At 40.2% G+C, this 22968-nt stretch overlaps 1 protein-coding gene across 1 annotated transcript in view; it reads right to left on the reverse strand.

The window, feature by feature from the left end:
- Positions 1-22669, reverse strand: part of LYPD6 (LY6/PLAUR domain containing 6) — a 66755-nt gene extending 44086 nt beyond the window's left edge. Inside the window, exon 1 of the mRNA XM_032229712.1 lies at positions 22584-22669. The gene's annotated coding sequence lies outside the window, so the exon portion shown is untranslated. The remainder of the gene's footprint in view (positions 1-22583) is intronic.
- Between the last annotated feature and the right edge of the window lie 299 nt (positions 22670-22968).

Genomic DNA, 22968 nt, shown 5'->3' on the forward strand with positions numbered 1-22968 from the left:
GCCTGAATACAGCAAGAGGAAGCTTGTGTCTCAAACCATTTAACTGCAAGAACTTTCTCCAGGCAAAAGAATTCTAATCCTATTATAAGGCATGATGGAGCAGAGCTAAATCAGAAGACTCCTCACACTTCTATTTAAAGGCCAGGATAAAATTGCAGAATGTACAACGGTATGTTAACTCAATAAAATCAATGGAAAAAAATATCCTTGTTTATTGGCATTTTTCTTCTCCATCCTACTTCATTGAGAAGGGTCCTTATTTGGTAAGAAGGTGCACCTCGAAGGGAAATGAAGAAACTATTAACTTCCTTTAAATTAATTTATCTTCAGATTCAATTATTTTTATTACCTATTACCAGTGTAATCAAATGAAAACAAACCAAAAACCTGAGATGGTTCTCCACTATCCAGAAGAGCAAGTATTCATGAAGCCACCATACGATTGAAAGGATTTTTACCCTCATTTCTTCTAGACCTGCCCTCACCTCTAGTTGCTTTTCTTACAGGCAAGAGAAAAAGACATCCAGTGAGCCTCAACCACTGTGAAGGACTACACTTAATTGGACTTTATTCTTTTCCAACTCAAGTCATTAATCCATAAATTCGAGCCAAGAGATAATTTACAGTTCCATCCTTCACAAGAGTGAATCTTCAATGAGACAAGGAGCCAACGGGAGCCAAGTGCAAAGCAAGGCAATGCAGCCAAATCTTTAACTAAGAAGAGAAAGAGAGGAGGAGGAGGAGGAGGAGGAGGAGGAGGAGGAGGGGGAGAGGAGGAGGAGGAGGAGGGCAAGAGAGACATTTTTGTCCCGAAACTAATTTTGATTATCATTGACAATCTAGTTTCTTCTTCCATCTCTTCCTCCTAATCCCTGTTATGTGGCAATAATAAATATTCACCTGCTCCTCAGGGATTTTGTGATTATTAATTAACATTCATATAGGCTGCTTGAAGACAAACAGTGCCAAGAAGTACTGTAATTAAGCATGTGCATTTTTTTGGCTCAAATCCTAAGGTCTCAGCAAATATATGGTAAATCATCCCCTGGAGGCAACTACACTCCCTAGGTTAAGAAGAGCAACATTATCCGCTGGGTAGTTTCATGGAAAGTGAAACACCAAGAACATCTGTTTAGAAATGAATGTTCTCCTGCTCATCCAAACAACCCTAGGATTGAAAAATTTACAGACTGAAAGAAATCCTGTCAAGTTTACTTTTTATTTTTGGGGGAAATGAACCTAATTCACAGGTGGCATCCAAGGTAGCCAGAATAACTTCCAGTTATAATCTATGAAACACATGTTAGTAGAATTCTTTATTGGCCAAGTGTGATTCCACACACTGGGAATTTGTCTCCGGTGCATAAGCTTTCAGTGTGTATATATAAACAACAAAAGTGATAAGTCATAGATCATAAATCATAAAATACAATCATAATTATAAGATGCAAACAATAAATGATAAATCATAAGATACCAAGAGGGGAAGGTAATAGGAAAGATGAGAAGGTGAGAAAGATGAGAAGATAAGATGGGAAAGATGAGAAGGATAATAGCAGTACAGCCTACTACATGGGTAAATATCTTTAGGCATAAGACAATGCTGTGGGAGTTAGATGTTTAAGCAGGGTGATACCACGGGATGAAAAACTATCTTTGTGTCTAGTTGTTTGGGCATGCAATGCCCTATAGAAGTAGTCTGAGGAGAGAAGCTAAAACGGTTTATGTCCAGGATGTGAAGGATCTGTAGACATTTTCTCAGCCCTCTTTCTGGTTTGTGCAAATGTATAGGTCCTCAGTCAAAGGCAGGTTGGTTGCAATTGTTTTTTCTAGATCCCTAACTACCCACTGAACAGCCCTGATGAGGCCACGCATATGCACACGAACATTCAAAGAGGCATAGGATAATCCTTACAGCAGTAATAAGAAATAGAAACTGTTACTGAAATTCAAGCACCTCTCAAAAGTAGCAATACTGGTGGGAAGCTGAAATTCAACAGAATCTAGAATGACTGGCGTATCCCACTTCCACTGTATATTTCTTTTCCTGTAAAATTAGAGCAGCAAGCAGAACACTTGGGGTGTTAGAACAGGTCTGGCTCAAGAGGCTGACGCTTCAATGGAATGTCAGATTAATGGCCAATAAAAGAAAAAAAAATTATGGGCCAGTTGATCCAGTTTCCCTTACTTGTGAAAATATCAGCAATGCTCTAGCTTCTTCAGATGCAGCTACAGGTTTCCCACATTTATAAAAATACTGCTAGGGAAGAAAAGAGCTACTGGTTTATTTATGGAAGCTCAACTACACTTTTCTATCGGCAAGTACACAAAGATGGAACAACAGTAGCATTTAAAAAGGACAAACACTCAACAACACAGAAAGGGCCTAAACCCAGAACATTTACACAGCAATAACAATACAGGCATATTTTGCAACTTCACCTAGAATTGAAATTTATACTGGCTTAAAATCAGTTAAAAGTCCCTCAGAATAGAAGAGTTTTAACTTGGAATCAAATAAGTTATAACTAGGGTGGACTGCTGGGGGTTCACACAGGTTTGGGTGATTCTCTAGCTAGGATTCTGCCCAGTTCAGTGAACCCCCAAATACCACACCTGGTTGGTCATGCCCACCCTGTCCCACCCCACCCCTCCCACCCCACCCAAGAGTCTCCATGCCAGGTAAGTGCAGGGCTTACACAGATGCTCGGGGAGAGTGGGAAAATGGGCTTACCAGAGATTCCGGAAGTGCAGACATGGTCCTGTTTCCGGCTGCCAAAGCCTGGGGAAGCATTTTTCGCCCTCCTGAAGGCTCAAGGAAAGCCTCCAGAGTCTGGGGAGGGTGAAAAACAGGCCTATCAGAAGTTCCTGGGGTCCGGAAATGGCCCTGTTTCCTGCCTCCACAGGGCCTGCGGAGCCAAGGGGAAGCAGTTTTTGACCTTCCGGAGGCTCGCCAAAAGCCTCCGGAGCCTGGGGAGGGTGAAAAACAGAACTACTAAAAGTTCCAGAAGTCCAGAAACAGGCCTGTTTCCGGCCTCCGGAGAGCCTCTGGAGCCTGGGGGAAGCAGTTTTCACCCTCCCAGAAGCTCGAGGAAGTTCTCCAGATCTTGGGGAAGGTGAAAAATCCCCCCCATGGTGCAGGAGGCCGACTAGGCCATGTCCACCATAACCCAGAAACAGGGCAGTGAACCCATTGCTGCAATTTTTGAAGCCCATCCCTGGTTATAACAACATCACAAAACATCTTTCTTAAATGTTTCTTCTTTTGAAAATGTATCTACAATGGAGCCTACGATTATTATTTATTTGTTGCATTACCTCACCTATCTCACACAGAAGGATGCACACAGACTTTTTGTCCATTCAGCAACCCAATGTGGTAGATGAAACGAAAAGAAAGAGATTACCTCCCTCTGCCACCCTGGTTGAGCACATGCACTGTGGACATCCATTCTGCCCAAGCTCCTGTCAAGACAAAGTAGAAATAAATTCTGCCCCAAACACCCCAAGTTCCTCTAAATTTCTGTTCAGCTTTAAATGTGCTCCCAGAAAGCTGAAGCTCCCAGTCTGAGCACTTGTAATATTTGTGGCTGAGAAGGCCTTTTTTATCTGAAACGTCTCCAAATCATAAAAATAACAATCTAAGCACCACGCTGGCTCTTGCTAAATCAATACTAGTAGTCCAAATGAGGACTGAAACATGCTTTAAGTGTTAATAACCCCTCTGTGTAGCATCTGGGATTCAAAGGCAAGATACTTTGCAGGGCACAGACATGCAAATTTAGCACTTGTCTGCAATGCCTTAAAGTATCTACACCTTTTCTATAATTCAGACTCTCTTTTATATGCCAACAAGCTCTAGAAACCCACCTTATATCATTTATTTGAAGATCAAGAGACAGCAATTTTTATAGACATCTTTATGAAAATCGCTGGCTCTTGATCTTTAAATAAGTGATATAAAATGGGTTTCTAGAATTTGTTGGTATAAAGTCAAGTCTTCGTTGGAGATTTTAAGGGTATGAACTGGGATATATTGTACATTCACTGCCCATAAGCCTATGGGGAAACCTTTGAATTCATTTCCAAACTGGGACGTCAAGTTAATCCCTGGGTTTAATGAGAGGTTAGATTCCAGTGCAATTGTTCAAAGGATAATGATGACCACTCTTTCAGTGAACAAGAAGAATGTCACAAATGGAGGATAACACAGGTGATAGTAAAAATAAGAAACAATGCAGTGTGTTAATGCGATTTCCTGTTTATGCAAGGAATGATGTAGATGGAAAATGCATTTTTGGTTGGGATATCTGCTATCTCAAACTCAACAGTCTGTGAAATAGAGAATGCAGTTAAACTGTGATGAAGAGCTTTGTAATTTTTGACTTTGCCTCTGCAGGGGTCCTTCTTCTCAGGATGATTTATTATGTCACTCACATCAGATTGTTATCTCTTTGGTACCTCATTCACTGGTAAGTAAAGAAAGCTTGGATCCATGATCTCAAACCTTACTTATGGACCCACTGGTGACTGGCCAAGTTCAACCAATGAATATAATTCCTAATACTGATTTATTATATGTACAGGTAGTCCTTGACTTCCAACCACAATTGAGCTCAACATTTCTATTGTTGAGAGATTTGTTAAGTGAGTTTTGCTCCATTATACAACCTTGTTTGCCACAGTTGTTAAGTGAATTGTTGCAGTTGACAAGTTAGTAATCCACTTGTTAAGTGAATCTGCCTTCCCCATTGACTGCTTGTCAGAAGGTCACAAAAGGTAATCACAGCAATGGTCATAAATCTGAACCAGTTGCCAAGCATCTGAATTTTGATCATGAGGATGCTTCAGCAGTCATAACTGTGAAAATCTTATGACCGCACTTTTTTCAGTGCCATTGTAATTTTGAATGGTCACTAAACCAACTGTTGTAAGTCAAGGACTACCTGTATATGGAGCCAGATTTCCTGACAGAGACATCATTTGCAGCAAGATATTAATAAGACTACATTGCCCTGGGAGCTAACAATACAGTACAAGACAACAACACAAAACAATATTGAGGTTTAACGTAGGAAACGGAAAGTCAAAGCCATGCATTAACACCGGCCACTTCATAAATCTCCTCTTAGCACTATCACTGAAGACCAGGGTCCCACCTGCTTCCTATCACTTGTTGTCTTTTCTGGGAAAGAGGAGACATGTTCTGTCTGCAAGGAAATAACTAACACACTGACAATCCAATTTATGGTTCTTCACAAGTTGTGATCATTGGAATCTGTCTGTTGGCTTGCTGAAGACACGTTTCAAGTCCTGAAATACAAAAATGTTAGTTATAGATAATGCTACAATTTCCTCCTTACATATTTGTGCTCATTCTAAGCATGTGTTATTATCTGAAAGGGTTACTGGTTGCAATGGTTCTCAAAACCTATTCCCATTGTACTCCAGGGGAGAAAAATTAAAATAAGGGGAAGGGAACCACGGAGGGGGAGGAGAAGGATTTCAGAAGATTTCATTTAATTTTTTCAGGAGAAATAGCAATAGCAATAGCAGTTAGACTTATATACCGCTTCATAGGGCTTTCAGTCCTCTCTAAGCGGTTAACAGAGTCGGCATATTGCCCCCACAATTTGGGTCCTCATTTTACCCACCTCGGAAGGATGGAAGGCTGAGTCAACCCTGAGCCGGTGAGATTTGAACCACCGAGCTGCAGAACTAGCAGTCAGCTGAAGTGGCTGCATTACTGCATCCTAACCACTGCGCCACCTTGGGAGAGCAAGCAGAATGTTAACATAAATTTCCTCCATGGAAAACAGTTTATTTTAGAATGAGGAAGATGTTTATAAAGTCAAGTGTTTAGTCACTAAGCATATATGTTATGATTTGGGGAGTGGAGAAAGAAACCTGTAGCAGGACAATAGTAACCAAAGTTGTAATTAACATACGTGAATATGCTTATACACTTTTGTACTGAGACTGTACAAAACTACTTCTCAAATCAGTTGACTTTCACGTATTAAAAAATGTAATGTCAATTTTAGTGATTGAATTTTTTTTCTCTTTCCAGATGGCAAAAATGAAGGTTCATGTGTCTCAATAGTACAAAGCAGTGGTATTGAAAAATATTCCTACTTTCCGCTTGACTTGCACATAATTTTTGTGGGTCCACTCTGAAGTATTGTTTGTCAAACCTGCCAACTTTAAAATGTGTAGACCAGTGGTAGGGTTCAATTTTTTTTACTCCCGGTTCTGTGGGCTTGGCTTGGCGGGCGTGGCTTGGTGGGCATGGTAGAGGAAGGATACTGTAAAATCTCCATTCCCTCCCCATTCCAGGGGAAGGATACTGTAAAGTCTCCATTCCCTCCCCACTCCAGGGGAAGGTTACTGTAAAATCCCCATTTCTTCCCGATCAGCTGAGACTCAGGAGGCAGAGAATAGATGGGGGAGAGGCCAGTCAGAGGTGGTATTTACCGGTTCTCCGAACTACTCAAAATTTCCGCTACCGGTTCTCCAGAACTGGTCAGACCCTGCTAAATACCACCTCTGGTGTAGACTTTAAGTTCCAGAATTCCCTATGCCTGGCTAGAAAATTTTGGGAATTGACGCCACACATCTTAAAGTTGACAAGCTTGGATAACAATGATCTAAAGCACGATTTGCTGGATGAATCTCTGTTAAATATCATATTTCTGAGTAAACACACACAACATTTTTAAACAAAAGAGGAGACTTTTGTGCAAGTGGTCCTAAAACATTTGAACGATTTGCTCTCTGACTATTGGAAATTATTCCAAACGGAATGCTTGTAATGCTTTCATACATGATGCATTTTATTTTAGGGTTAGGTTAGACGTTAGTAAAGTTTCATAAGGGAATTTAAAACTTCATCATATTTGCTCAATATATCTTCTCCTTCATCCCCAATCCCAGTTAGAATGAAATGGCATCAAAATATCTGGAAATCTTATCATTTGTTTTGAAGGAAAAGGTTTTGCTTCAAAAAACAGGGGGGGAGGAGAGGCAGTACAGGAAGAAAATGCATCCTGATACCCACCTCATAAAAAAACCCTACCTAAAGTTCTTTAATAATAATAAATATTCTCTCTTCTTCCGCTCAAAACAACTCATTTAGATTCCTCCTAGTTTTGGTTTCCATAAAGCCTGGAGCAGAGAGCAATCTTCCCAATTATATGAGATCATACAAATGTTGTGCCAGTTTCAACCACGCAAACTCATGTTATACAGTGCTTCCTATTCCCTAGTTAAAGGACCTGCCTTGAAGTCAGTACAAGTATCAAATGTGCAGAAGAAGCTGTGAAGCGTATTAGAAATCCCACTCTACGGCTTTGAGTGATAATTGTCTTGCTGCTACAGAATCATCTCTGTTCTTGAAATGGATGATGAGAAAGTGAGGGGGGAGGAAGGAACACCACAAACCTCTCAAAACTAATCCTCCGGTGTACTCCCTTAAACAAATAATGTCCAATAGGATATTGTTAGGAAAAATGAAAATAAAGGCAAAAAATTAAGAACAGGCATCAGACACACATAAATTATATAATCTAACCTGAAAGATTGCCAGTGTGATATTAAACTGGATCTGATGCTCTCATTAAGTATAATTCTCTTTTTTTTCCCAGATACAATTTTTCATGGGAATAGTAAAATAAAAGGTTGTTTAGATAATGAACTGATCTGAAATTGTTCTGAAACTGCACTAAAGGTAGTCCTCGACTTACAACCACAATTGTTTGTTTGTTTGTTTGTTTGTTTATTCAACTTGTATACCGCCCTATTTCCGAGGGACTCAGGGCGGCTAACAAACCAAAGGGAAGGGGAATATAAACAGAACACAAGACAAGCAAGTTAAAACAAAACAACAGTCATAACAGTTTAAGTGGGGCCGGGAACTCATCAGCCCCAGGCCTGCCGGAACAGCCAGGTCTTAGTGGCTTTGCGGAAAGCCAGAAGGGTGGTGAGGGTCTGGATCTCCACGGGGAGATCGTTCCAGAGGGCCAGAGCAGCCACAGAGAAGGAAACGTAGAATGATTGTCAGGGGCACAGACGGGGGTCCCAAAGGGTCCGGAGATAAGATCGAAAGTCTCAGTTCACTCCCCGATGAGGATCCGGAGGACAAAGGCAGGGGGAGGGATGACTGGAAGGCTAGCAAGCCGGGGGTGGCAGCAGATATAAGAACGAGAGTCACAAAGCCGGTCATGGTCAACGGCTAGCCGGGATGACAATAATCAGAGCACGGTCTCCCCCGCAGACAGGAGAAGCCAAAGGACTGCCTCCACACTGGACAAAAAGACTGCAACCACGATGGAGGGGGGGGACCCCTCTCACAGCTGAGCCGCGACGCTCTCAAGCGGCAACAGCAAGCCAGCAGGCCATCAGGCTAGTAACCCCACCCCCACCCCCACCCCTCACCCTCACCCTAGCCCTAGCCCTAACCCTAGCCCTAACCCTAACGCTAACCCTAACCTTAATCAGATCTAACCCTGACCCTAATCCTAACCCTAACCCTAATCTAGTCCTAACCCTAACTAATCCTAACCCTAGCCCTAACCCTGTCCCTAGCCCTAACCCCGCAACAGCACACCAGCGGTTGAAGAAGTCAGGCAACCAAAGCAGGGGTCAGGCCCCCCCAAGACGGGCCTCCAGCAGCTGACACCGCCCCAAACCCCTGTTACTAAGTGAAACATTTGTTAAGTGAGTTTTCCCCATTTTACAACCTTTCTTGCCAGAGTTAAGTGCATCACTGTAGTTGTTAAATTAGACAAACTGATGTTAAGTGAATGTGGCTTCCTCATTGACTTTCCTTGTAAGAAAGTCACAAAAGGGGATCACGTGACTCCAGGACACTGTGACCGTCATAAATATGAATCAATTGCCAAGTGTCTGAATTTTGATCTCATGAGACCATGGGGATGCTGTAATGGCCGTAAGTGAAATGTGGTCATAAGTCACTTTTTTTCAGTGCTGTTGTAACTCCGAACAGTCACTAAACCAGGGGTGTCAAACTCGATTACATTGAGGGCCACATCAGCATTGTGTTTGACCTCGGGAGGTGGGGGGGTAGCCAGCTATATGTCACTTGTGTCAGGGGTGCCTGTGGTGGCCCCAGAGCTCTGCCAACAAAACTGGACTGTTTCCAGGGTGGCCCTGCAGGTCAGATCTAAGTACCCTCCCCCCGGGCCGGATCAGACCCCCAGGGCTTGAGTTTAACACGCCTGCACTAAATGGTTGTACCTGTATTGTACAGAGAAGGGACAGAAATTTTAGGCTCTAATTTGATCATAAGTCAAGGACTACCTCTAGAGGCAATTTTCACTGCTAAGCCCCTGTGTGATCCATATACTGATCTAAGCCATTGGTTTAAATAAACCATGCCTCAGTCAATGTGTAAGTGCCAACAACAGCTTGGTTCTAGAGCAGTGGCGTCCAACCTTTTGGGAAGCAGGGACTGGTTCCTTGGGAAAAGGGTTTTCAGACAAGAGGGGATGTGATTTCGTGTGCTGCTTGCATCCCACGGATGGAGCCTCACTTGTTTGCGCAGCCCAGTTCTGACATGCAGGTGGGGGGGGGGGGCTGTTCTAGAGCTTCACCACGTAATAGAATGATCTTTAGATCAAAAGTTCCAGGCCCACCAAAGTCATTTCCTATTCAAGCTGTATAGCCCACAGAACACTATCAAATGGATTTCTATCCAGGACAATCTTTAGAGCTGTAATTGGAGCCTCTGGCATAGAAGCATTATTTACCCATCAAGCATTACTTCAGTGATGAAGGAGTCATGCTTCCTAGCCAGGGAACCTAGGAATTTAGCAAGGAAGTCTATTCCTTGTTGAACAGTTTTTCAGCTAGACAAAAGTGGTGCCATTTAACATAAACATATTAAGCAACACAATTAACTAAGCGAAATAAAGAGGCCTTAACAATGCTTGTTAAGTAATTGGATGCTTCGGAAAGCTAATCAAGTGCAAACTAAAATCTTTTTTTTAAAATGTTTATCAAAATAAGTGTCCTTTACAGCTGAAGATGGAAAAAGAAGATGAACAAAGGAAAAGAAGAAAAAAAAATTGGCCCAACCTAACCCTGTATTTTTGAATAGAGTTCATAAGAAAGCCAAATTAACAATACAATCCTTTTCCTGGAATGTGAGAAAACTAGTGTTTTTTTGTATACTGATTCAGTATCTTATATACACTTCTCATAAATAAGCCTCTGTTCTCTTTGCTGGCAACTCTGGAATTAGGAAATATGCAGAACTTTCATCTCCATATCTTGGGTTTTAGTCCAGGTTTCATATAAAGGCACCCTGGGATAAGTTACTCTTTCTGTCAATAGTTTAAGGATAGAAGGGAGGCAAATTGCATTAACAGTTCCCAGTACAAATCCTTCCTTACTTTTTTCACCACCAAGCACACTCAATATCTTTTCGAATAGTCTCAAACTGCAAGTTTGCTTCTAGGTTCACCAACCCTTTGCGGTTGCCAAAGCTGGGGAATTGTGTACATGTTTGCTAAGAGAGTTCAGTCTGACTTCAACACTGGTGTGTACACAATTGTACTTTAAAGCTTCAGAACACCTTTATGTGAGCAAGGTGATGAAGCAAAAATGTAGAATATTTGTGCAACCATTATACATCTCCATTTTTTTTTCAACAGGATGCAATGCATTATCAGCAATAGCCATTGTTTCAGGAGCTCTAAAACAGCATTTGTTTCAAAGTGTTTGCAGTGTGTATTCATTAAATGTTTGTCACATCAAAAGAAATGGTGTAGGTCAACTTCTTAAGTACATCCACTGCTTTAATCTTTACCCATGCCATGGACTTTGACAAGAATATACACAGATGTATTTAGAACAGAACAATTAGGGTACATTTGTATTAACTCTATTTTATTTAGCCTCCTTTAAAAGCTCCCTGTTGAACTGATTCAACAGCACTAAAATGTACATATTTTAGTATTTTAAGATTATTTATTCATAGTTGAAGTCAAAACAATTTTCATTTTGTGGATTTTATGTGCACTTAATCCCAATTGCTCTTGGCATTTTATAAAAGTATAAACATACAAGAGAATATTTTATATTTTTATATATTTCTATATATCTTGATAAAAGCTGTCCTAAAACTTTAAGATACACCAGTAATTGTGTGCGCACACACACATGTGTGCATGTCTATCATATATTCCCTTGAAATGTGGGAGGGCTGCAGAAATACACTCCAAAGTTATGCTAATTGATTGGGGCTGATTACATCATAAAGCTTTTAGCCATTTTTATACACTGGGGAAGAGTGAGTAACTCACCTTCATTGCACATAACTAATATGTAATTAATAAAAATTACATGATGTATCCATGGCAGCAAACCACAAGTCTCTTAAATCATTGAATGGTTTGCCAATCAACATTCCTGACACAATCTAATTTCACTAAGATATGAAGTATAATCAATGAGCCTATAGGGAATTAACTTGTATTTCTAACTAAATTGGACTTTGATCAATGTACAATGTCAATGTACCTTTATTGTGGCGTGCCTGGTGCTCTCTGAGCTTGGGAGTTTGCTTGCAGACATTTCATTACCCAACCAGGTAACATCATCCGTGCTAATGAAGGTGCGGTTTGCTCCCTCATTATATGCAGTAGGCTGCTTTGCCAATGTGTCAGTCCTCTCGGGCAAACCAGATAGGAAACACAAACAGATGAGCTAATTGTATTTTATTTTAAGATTACATGAACAGAATCTTGCATGTCTAAGAGGCAATTTTTTTGCTACCACTTTTAATCTCCCAATTAATTAGAGTGGGTCCTTCCTAAGTTTCCTCCTCTGAATGTTAAACCATTTCCCCACACCCCCACTAAAACTGGCAAGGCAAGCTACTGTATATAAATAGGGACCGAACATCACACTCACTAGTACTGATTATGTTACCTAGTCAAGTAATGAAATGTCTGCAACAAACAACAAAACTCCATGGGTACCAAGGACTCTACAGTTCAACCCTGGACTACATAGATTCTCTTGCATTAATGTATGCTTATTACTAAGGATTATTTTCTGTTTCCCTAGAATACCAGTACCCTTGTATCTGAATAATCAAGAGTTTTCTTGAACGATTACCATTAAGAGTTTTACTTTGCAGTCTGTCTTACTTGAATTCCCATTTATTAAACATTTAATAGTAAAGAAAAATAAATTGCAGATAAACGTTCACTAGATTAGGTAAATCCAAAAACAAAACAAAAAAGGATTGTTATCTTGTTTGAGGATCCTTTAGAAATGTTATGATCCATGTGGACATTTCTGTGCATCTTAGACATCAAAAGAAACAGCTAATATGGTGCAAAGCTATAGACCCATGATGGCGAACCTATGGCACGCATGCAAGAGGTGGCATGCAGCGCCCTCTCTGTGGGCACGCAAGTTGTCGCCCCAGTTCAGATCCACCGTGCATGCGCACACCTCCTGCCAGCCAGCTGGTCTTTAGATCTCTGCTACACATGCAGGAGGGCATATTGCATTTGGGGGGTTCACATGTGCGCTTTGGGCATTCGGTTCGGAAAAGATAAGCCATCACAGCTATAAACTAAGCAGGAAATCTTATGTGAAAGTATCTTAGCTATGTCTGCAGATATCTTGCATCCCCAATCATAGATCAATGCTGAATATGAAATTAAACAATCCATTACATCATGATACAATATTTTTTTTAAATTAGCTAATTATAGAAAACTGATCTATTATTTGATACACATCTGTTGTTGTTTAATTTGGCAGGCACATGTCTGTCTGTGTGACTATTGCTATTAACAATGTAGTTCTAAGAACAAAATTCCTCCCACTCTGTTTCCCAAATACTACGTATATTGGAAATAAGAGGTCAGTATGAGTAGCATCAAGAGTTAGGCTATTGATATGAGAAGCACTATAGAAGAAGACCAGCCATGTATTTCTGGTTTCTGCCAACACTGTTGATGTAATAAGAGAATATGTATGACAACTAAAAAAAGTAGGAGGAGGAAGGAGTATTAGGTATGTTTGCCACCTTGAGCTATTTATAAAACTAATAAAGGAGGGATTAAAGTCATCTTTTTAAAGAATCCAACTATGCCCACACTTGTAGCCTGTTTGCACAACATTCATTTTGCACTGGATTTCAGAGAGGCAACAGGTAAATGGAAAAAGGGAAATACTTTTGTACAAAGGTAAGGATGCTTTAGCTGAAGCAATAACTTTTTTCACATCTGTATGCTTGGTGCTACTGGATCCCAAACACATCCATAGTTTATGGTAATTCCCACTTGTTAAAGAAAATGTGATGATGGTATGGGCAGCTATGAGGTAGAATTATTAAACATAATTTAAAAAGCTTCAGAAGCAGCAGAACATAAATATAGAAATGTTAAAACAAATGGTCTTCAGGTCATCATGAAATATGCACCATACAATCTAGAACTGTCAGAAAAAAAATAAAATCCAGGGGAAACTTGAAACTCCAGAAAGGATAAGGAATCTGAATTCTACTAGAGAAATATTAGGATTGTATTCAGCATTGTTTTCAGCCAAGGACTCACTTACAAACTTTGAAACTTTTTGCCATGTAATGAAACAATTGTAGACAATTATTCAAAGACAGATTGTTCAATGGAGCTATAAACAATTCATCGAGTTTTTAACTATACATAGTCCTTGAATTTCAATCCTAATAGCACTGGGCTGCCCTTGAAGAGTGTTCGGAGACTGCAGTTGGTCCAGAATGCAGCCGCGCGAGCGATATCAACTATACCTCGGTACACTCGTGTTACACCTATCCTCCGCGAGCTGCACTGGCTCCCTATTAGTCTCCAGACGCGCTACAAAGTGCTGGTGATTACCTTTAAAGCCCTACATGGCACTGGACCTGGATATCTGAGAAACCGTCTCCTGCTACACACCTCCCAACGTCCGATAAGAACTCACAGGATAGGCCTCCTCCAGGTGCTGTTGGCTGGACAATGCCGGCTGGCGACCACTCGGGGGAGAGCCTTTTCTGTAGCTGCTCTGGCTCTGTGGAATGAGTTACCAGCAGAGATCCGGACCCTTCCCACCCTTGCGGCCTTCCAAAAATCCACCAAGAGCTGGCTGTTCTGGCAGGCCTGGGGTTGCTGACTCAAATCAGGTTCAACCCCCAATTAAACCGGATGTATGTTGGGGTTTTAAACTGTTTGTATTGTTTATATCTTCCCCTGTGTGTTATTTTATTCATTCATATTTGTAAGCCGCCCTGAGTCCCCCAGGATTGGGCGGCATATAAACCTATTAAATTGCGAATTGCGAATTATTGTAAATTGTGACAGTCATGCAGCAAGTTACCATTATGACTGACTTCATTTTATGAATTTTTTTACAGCAATTGTTAAGCAAACTCCACATTGGTTAAAGAAGACAATTGTTCAAAAGAGATTGATTTTGTCCCAAAAAAATGGAAGTAGATGCCAGGTTTTGGCAAAAACATCATAAAACACAGTCACATGACTGTGGGATTCTGCAAATGATCGTAAATGCAGGCTAGTTGCCAAGTGTCCAAAATGAGGTCACATGACTGCAGGGAGTGGAGGTGGCCATCAGACCTTCAGAACCAAGCACCCCTGGGGAAGACCATCATAACAACCAGTCACAAGTCAAGGACTACCTGAAAAGATGTCAAGCTTCTAACTACGATGGAAGAAGATTCATTTTGACAGATTCAGGAATCTTAAAGAAAACTATTCTTAGAAGCCACTGTAGTCAGAGTAAGTACTTGCAAAGAGACTATTTCTTTTAAGCTTGTATATTTTGGTCATTTGTGCCTTTCTTGTTATATAATCTATAATTGTGCATAACTCTATGAATTATGTACTGTTCAAGTATGAAATTGGATAGAGAAAAGAGCAGCACAATAGAGATGCACAAACTTTTCACAGTAAACATTAATTGGATACAGCCTTGTCGAAATTTCATGCCACCAATCAACTACAGAATATTTCTTTCAATATTCTGGTAACTATGTAGAAAATATTGCCTGTGATTTAAAACTTGTTTTATTGGTTCCATCTTACTACCAGAGAAGGGTGGGTTGATTGGAAAATAGGACCAGGCCTCTACTGTGGCCAAACCCTGATCATTGGATTTCTTCCCTAGAGAAACTATATTGGTCCTTCCTTGTTTAGCTTGAGGCAAGCCATTAATATTCTGTTTCATACTTGAATAATGTTTCATACTGGTTTTTACTACTTTTTATCATGTTATTTGAAGCAAGATTCTTCAATATATTTTAATCTGTATGTAACCTTAGAACAACCTTACACAGCAGTTTGAAAGCAGGTAAAAAATGCAAGTAGAAAAATAGGAATCACCTTTGGTGGGAAGGTAACAGAGTTCCATGAGCCTTCGGTGTTTAGTCATGCTGGCCACATGATCACAGAGACTTCTTCAGACAGCGCTGACTCTTTGGCTTTGAAACGGAGATGAGCACCGCCTCCTAGAGTCAGGAATGACTAGCACATATGTGCGAGGGGAACCTTTACCTTTACCTACCCTTAGAAGGCTTATTTGGGCTAAGAAGGAACTAACATTCTTATCCAATTAATTTAAAAACAACGTTATTTGGGTTTTGATCAGTAAGAATCAAATAATTCTATAGCCTGCCATAGCTGAAGAAGCAGAGAGTAGGTAGAAATGGGACAAAATGTTTTGCACATTAATTTAATTTGCTCCATGTTCCTCATCTGTGGACCTTTTCAGGGGCTTAGTAATCATTTCTCTCTTCATTTCCTTTTAGCTGCTAGTCAAAACAAATATTTTGTTTGCTGATTGTTAAATATATTCCTGAAGGTGAGCCTTCAGGAAGCTTACTAGCATAGTGATGGGTCCAGTACCTTAGGCTGAGTATAGGAACAACTGAGCATTTAAATACTTTTTAATACCTTTAGGCCACTTTGCATGGCACTCAACACACCCAGCAAATAAACAAGATTTACAAGAATTTAACATTCTAACCGCAGTCCTCATAAAATACAGAAATACTCTAAAACTTCAGAACTCATTTTTAAGAATGCCTAGAGGATTTATTTCATGAAAAAAAAATTTTAAATGTACATAATATTATGCCAAATGACTTGGTTTATATGCTGGAGATACTAGAACAATTTTCTAATGCTAATGCCAAATGAAACATTTGCCAATTGCATTACAGATTGTATGTTGTGGATAAAAAGTATATCCACGGTATCAACTGCCATCATGAGAGATCTGCCTGGTAAAGTACGTGTAAATATACAGGGTGTAAAAAGTGTGAACGTGTACACAAATTTGCACTTAAACAAACTGGATGTAACAATTGCACTTAGCAACAACACTTAGATTCTATACCGCTTCACAGTGTTTTACAGCCCTCTCTAAGCCGTTTAGAGTCAACATATTGCCCCCAACAATCTGGGTCTTCCTTTCCATCCTCGGAAGGATAGAAAGCTGAATCAATCTTGAGCCTGTCAGGATCAAACTGCTGGCAGTCAGCAGAGTTAGCCTGCAATACTGCATTCTAACCATTGGGTCACCATGGTTTCTTATCCATTTTCCAATGACAATGTAAATGCATAATGAAATTATTTACAGCAAACCCACCATATGGAATAATGTATACAGTTTCAATCTTCTCTAGGGTTGCCTCATCATTGATTGTGGAGATGTAGTTACTGTAGTTACTGTAGTTACTGTAGTTCTTCCTAGGTGGGATGAATAAAGGAACCTGAGAGTATATGACATGTATATCATATATTGTATATACATTGTATAATCCTAATCAAGTCACCAATGCCATGAAACCCAGTTAAAGCAAGTAGGCATGATATTCAGCAGCAGTGATTCAGAAAGACGCTGGAGGCAAATGATCACTTTAGAGACAACAGCAAAGGCATGATTTCATACTGAGTAGAAAGCAGTAATAAACAACTCCTGTATTTTACCATGGAAATTATAAGGATAGACAATATGAAATACCCGACAATATAGTGCCTGATGATACTCAGTTAGGATGTCATTTAAACTGTAGTTGAGGAAGAGTTGAGGATGTTTCAAAGCATTATTGGTGTTTAGCACTGATTAAATTAAAACCTTCCAGATGTCTAAAAATGCAAAGCTGAAGAATTACAATGACAACACAGAATGTAAAAAAACATGAATAGGGGAAAACTCAAGACAAGAAAAGGTAAACATCAGTTGCACAATGGACTGGACTTGAACATTCTTGGTTGGAAGAACATAGTGATTACTCAGCACATAAAAAATAAGGAAGCTACCATATTGTTTCCCTAGTCAGAATGGATATAGCAAGGACAGTACTTGAATACAATGCAATCAATGACAATAATATCAGACTTCAGTGTCAACCTTTTAATATCATGATTATCTAAGTTTATCCTCCAAAGATTAATAGAGAAAAGGAGGAGGTTGATGATGAGTTTTTTCTGGTCAAGTTCAATCTGAAATCAACACAACATGTTGATTTGCTGCTCAGGCTTGAAGAATACCACAGTTGAAAATGTTAAGTAGGAAAACAAACTTGGAATGTACAGTCTAAGAAACAGAAATGAAGCAAAATAATGATTATAGTTTCCTAAAATTACGTTTTCCAGTACCAGAAAAACTTCATTTTTCAATCACAATATTTTTCCAACACATTTTTAATTTTAAGAATATATGCTAGCAATAACACAAAATAGACAATAGCGAGCTTTTCAAACTTCACCATAAAAACATATAAAGTTCATAAAGGACTAGACTGGGAGGGAATGTCCTAAAGAAAATCTATTTGTGTAGCTGGTTGGACGCAGTTTCAATGATACCATATGAGTGGCAGAAACATATCTAGGAAACAAAAGGAAAGTTATGTTCTTTTCTCTTCCCTTTATTTTTATTGTTTGATCTCACAAGAAAGAATTCATGCTTATAAGTCTTGTTCAAACAATACAATATAAAGGCTGTGTTAACCATTAAATGCTCCTTGTACATTGAACAATTAAGTTCAATTAACAGATATACAACTGGTGCAAAACCACAACAAATAAACTTCAGCATGAAGAGGAAAGCAGTACAGTAATTATTTTTTGAATAAATACCTTCAGGATTTTTGAAACCTACAATAACATCTGTTTTTGATCTCTTTGTCAAGCCAATTTCTGAAGCTTGGTGCCCTCTGCTAGCTTAAAAGGCTGTCAACACTCAGGATGGATAATTTTATTTGGTCCGTATTTTTAAACAAAAATACCTATTTTTGCAACTGATAAGCTAGTATGTGATGAGAACATATTTATTCCACAGAACGAAAATTCAACTTGAAATTCATACAAAAATGGATGAATTAGAAAAGGCTGAATGAAAAAATTGCAGGCTAATGTCAAAATTGGATGTTAATAGAGTCTCAACATGTGTCAGATTACATTATAACACTAAATTGTACCCATTCAAACTGTGACAGCATTAACATCCTACTGTCTTTCAAAGCCAATTGAATAATTCTCTCTAATTTCAATTGTGTAAACTTTAGATTGCATCCAATGATGCCCAGGGATTAGGAGAGCACATTTATGCCTGCCTAAATTGCATAATATTCTAGAGATTACCCAGAATTTAGGATAGATTTAGGGGAACCAATAAAGCCGCAGTGAGTAGGTAGCTGATAACCTGCTGAAGTGTAAATGATTTGTTATTAGCACAAAAATACACACACAAAAAAGATGTAAGAACGTACGCGCTCCCAGGTATACAAGCCCTGGAGCATATCTAAACTCCTAAGGGTCATTTTATATTCCTCAACCCAGACCTTCATTCATAAAAGTTCTAATCTTTTTGATAAATGAGACATTATATCAACAACGGCACCATAAACTCTGTAAAGCTATGGTGCTGCAGTCACCACTCTATATTTTTATAGACTTGTTTTATCAAAAACATTATATTCTTGTACAACATTCAATAATGCCGGACATTTCCAGCAAGATTGCAAATCACAGAAGCACATCCTCAGACATGATTCTGCAAACATAAATTCAGTTTCCAAGCTCCTGATGAATCCAATTAATGGTGTTCCACCAGCATGATAATCAATTCCAAAGCTGTTCTAAAAAATGAATTAGAAATGGATCACTGGATGTTTTGTAACATATTGGCAGGGTTTCTTATGCTCAAATGCTAATCATCAAAGGTCCCTCAGTTGTCTGCCCCCTCCTCAGATAGACAGTAATTGTTAATGTCCTTGATCTGCAGTAACTCATACGTAACTTGGCACAGTGTATATTAAATGGAATGCAATCAATGAATGAGTTCACCCCCTTAGCCAGAGTTCGCCCCCCAATTCTGTACCTCATTCTGACTGTTTACACGATTGAAGCAGATCCTGCAAACCAACGACCTGTCCAAATCTGATATATACTCAGCACACATTGCTCTTAACCATTATGTTACCACCCACAAACCTTCCAAGCTAATCAAATAGATGTACTGACTGCAAGCATCTGAATTACTTCATTTGACTTCAAAATACGAATCACCTGCACTGAATGGAGCCTTTTTTATATATGCTGTCAGATGGTACCGAACAGGTGGTGTGATGCCAGTTTTATAATAGCTCCCTTAAATCTGTCATAGGAGAGATGGTAAAGCAGAAAGAGTTTTTGAGAAATAGGGCTTGAAAATATATCCTCAAAATGTTTTTATTTTAATGGCTCATCCTCAGCTCCCGTGTCACAAAGTGGTTGTGCTAGCTGCTCAAAAAAGATATGACTTCCCACTGTTTCCATTTCATCATTGCGGCAGCTGAAGTCAGCTTCATGTGTTCTGGAAGGAAGGGGTATTTCCCCTCTTATCCTAATGCAGGTCTTCCCCACAGACAATGTAAAGGAGATGGAGGAGGAGCATTGAGGTTATGGGGTCAAGGTTGAGGCTACCTTGGCTCCATTTGGTCTGGCGGAACCACTATGGGATGATTCCCCCCTGTACAGTCACTGAACATTGAGTCTTCATGGCCATTTAACTTCGAGAAAGACATTTTCATATGAATCTGGGTTCAATTTTTGGTCCAAATTGACTTTTAAAAAAAACAAAACCTTTCTGGAAGACTAACATGCAGACGGCTATTCCTGTGAAACTAATTCACCGATGCTATCATTTGCAGGTAATTTGGACTGCTGCAAGTTGAAATTCTGATTTCTGTAAATAGGCTTCCAATGTAAGAAAACACAAGCGATAAAATTGTAAAGCTAAATAAATAAACAAACACACAAGCATTACCCAAGGCAATCCAAAAGATACTGCCAGGCTCAAGCCTAGAGATGAGATAGTGAGAACCAATCGAGTTCAATCCTTTATTTGCTTATAGCTACTAGATAGAATCTTTCAAATACTAAAACTCTAACCTACTGGATACATCCTCAGAAATTCTAGGGCGGGGCTACCCCAAAACTCTTCTCCTCCACTCCAGCCTGGAACTGCGCAGTCTCTTGATCCAAATCTCTTTCTGGGAAAGCTTTGAGTTGGCCAAATCCCCTTTTGATGCTGCAGGTGCACATTCCATCAGATACTAAGCTATGATTGTGAATAAGCATCAATTCTTGTATTTTCAAGGATTAATCTTTAAAAACAAAGATTCATCCTACTATGATTCGTTCTTTTGGGGGTGGGGTTACTGTCAGATTCCAAGAGGAACTGCCTTTCCCAGGCTGATATGAAGTCATCCAATTATTCTTGGATAATCCTATATAAGGAATTGTTCATTTACTGAAAGCATACAGCTTTGATGTTTGATAAAACTTCACATCCAATGCTGATAAATATTTAAACATGGCAAAATGGAATTCGGGATGGAATATGCAGCTTTACCTTGATTAATTACATGTGTAATTTTTATGGCAATTAGCATCTGTTTAAATCATTAGGGTAGGCCTCTATGAGGAAATGTGCATGTAAATGAAGACTAGTAGTTCAGGTTTATACAGGTGTATTCATAGCATCAAAGGTGCTCACCCTCACATAAATGTGCAAAAAAAATCTACCTGTACAATATATGACTCTGCTGTGAATGTTGTGTTTTATTTTTCCTTATATCACCGTTCTCAGCTCATGGTTCAAGAGCTGTTAATAGTCCACATTTATACAGCAGAAATTTTCTAATGAAAATGCTCAATATAATAAATAACCCTAATCTAAATTGGAAGATTTGGGCGTCTGCCTTTCACACCATACAAGATTTCAATATCTACACTCAACGTTTCACATACACTTCACAAGCAGAAACACAAAAATCTCATGGAATTTAGGGTAATGAACTTTTTAGTAAACGTTTTTAAAAAATTTTTTTTTTTAGATATCACCTCCAAGTGGGCGCTATTTGCACTGCCAGCTGCTACCTAGTAGTGGATCTCAAAGGGGGTCTGATGGTGTTGTGCTCTACATAAAAACTGGGAACTGGTACCTGAAATGATCTTTACTGCATGAAACACTGCTTAAGGTAAAAACATTTTGAATGCATTTGTTTCTCACCGAGTACAAATATATGTTCGCTTTCAAAAATTAAATCCCCCTCCATTAAACTCTAGAAAGAAGGGATGGAATTACTAGGGGGAGGGGGAATTAACACCCATTCAAATATTTGAAACAAAACATATTAATATGGGATCTACATTTACATTCACCCGACAGATGAACCGCCCACTTAAAATAAGTTTAACAAGGTTCCGCAGCCTTAACGTAATGCAAAGCTTGCACCATTGACCCAAAACTGGCTTAAACCCAAGTCCTTCATCTGTGCTCTCATACACGCAAACAGTAAAACCCGATCGTTCGTCTCTAGCGATTTCCGACGGACTAATATCAATAAAGGCTGGCCACATACAGGAATACAACCGCGTGTTAAAGATCCACCCTTTTAAACTTTAAACCTCTGGATCTTTTTTTTTTTTTTTTTTTTTTTTACTTCTCAGACCCGCGCTAATTCCTTATCCGGGCTTTGGATAATGTTCTGCAGCCACAGAGAAAAGAAAAGTTTTTTTTTTCTTTTTTAACTTTTAAATCGCCGATCGGTTTTTAAAAAAAAAGGAAAAGAGGAGAGAGAATTCCTCGCGTGAACGCATCTCGCTGCTGTGATCGGCAGCGTCTCAAACTTGCCCCGAGCAAGCGAGCCTTTTCTCTTTCCCGACCCTTCAAACCTCACCCGGGGGCAGAGCCCTTGGGCCACCCTCCCTTGCCACGGACACTATTACAAGCAGGAATCCAATGCCCAGCAGGAGGAGGGAAGCGCCCCGCTCTTGAGCAGCGCCTTTGGACGTGCCAACTATGCCCCCGAAGGCAAAAATAGAAATATTTTTTTTAAAATTCATCTGTTGCTGCAGATCGCGCTGGGAACGCAGCGCTCAACAAAGCCTAAGTCCGGGGTTCAACGCCGAGCGCCCTCACATCCTTCACCTTCCTCTGCTCTCAGGCTGGTTTTTAGAAAAAGACGAAAAGAGGAGCGACAAGAAAGAACGTGCCGGACAGCAGCCCTTTTTACTCACCGGCTCAACGCCCAGACCCCTTCGCCTCCGGCCGGCCGGGCCGCCCGCCAGCCAGCCCGCCTGCCACCCTTTCCCACGAGCGTACAATGCAGCGAGGCTGGCGGCGTGCACTGCAGTCCTGCCCGGGAACGCTCAGCCTCCCAGACACTTCCCGGCCAGCCAATCGGGAAGGCCCGACTCCACGCTAAATTCTTGGGCTGCTTTGCCATTGGCCGGCCAATTAAGCCAGGCTCGGCGGAGGCGAAGAGCTCTGAGAGGAGCCGCGGCGGGGCTCGACGCTCCTCGAGTTGAGGACGGCCGAGGAGTGAGGCGAGGGGCTCGGCTCTGTCGGGCGGCCGGTGAGTGTTGGTCAGCCTGGAACCGCGAGGGGTGGGGAAGCATAACC

This window comes from Thamnophis elegans, chromosome 1 (assembly GCF_009769535.1).
Source record: "Thamnophis elegans isolate rThaEle1 chromosome 1, rThaEle1.pri, whole genome shotgun sequence".
NCBI classification, from domain to species: domain Eukaryota; kingdom Metazoa; phylum Chordata; class Lepidosauria; order Squamata; family Colubridae; genus Thamnophis; species Thamnophis elegans.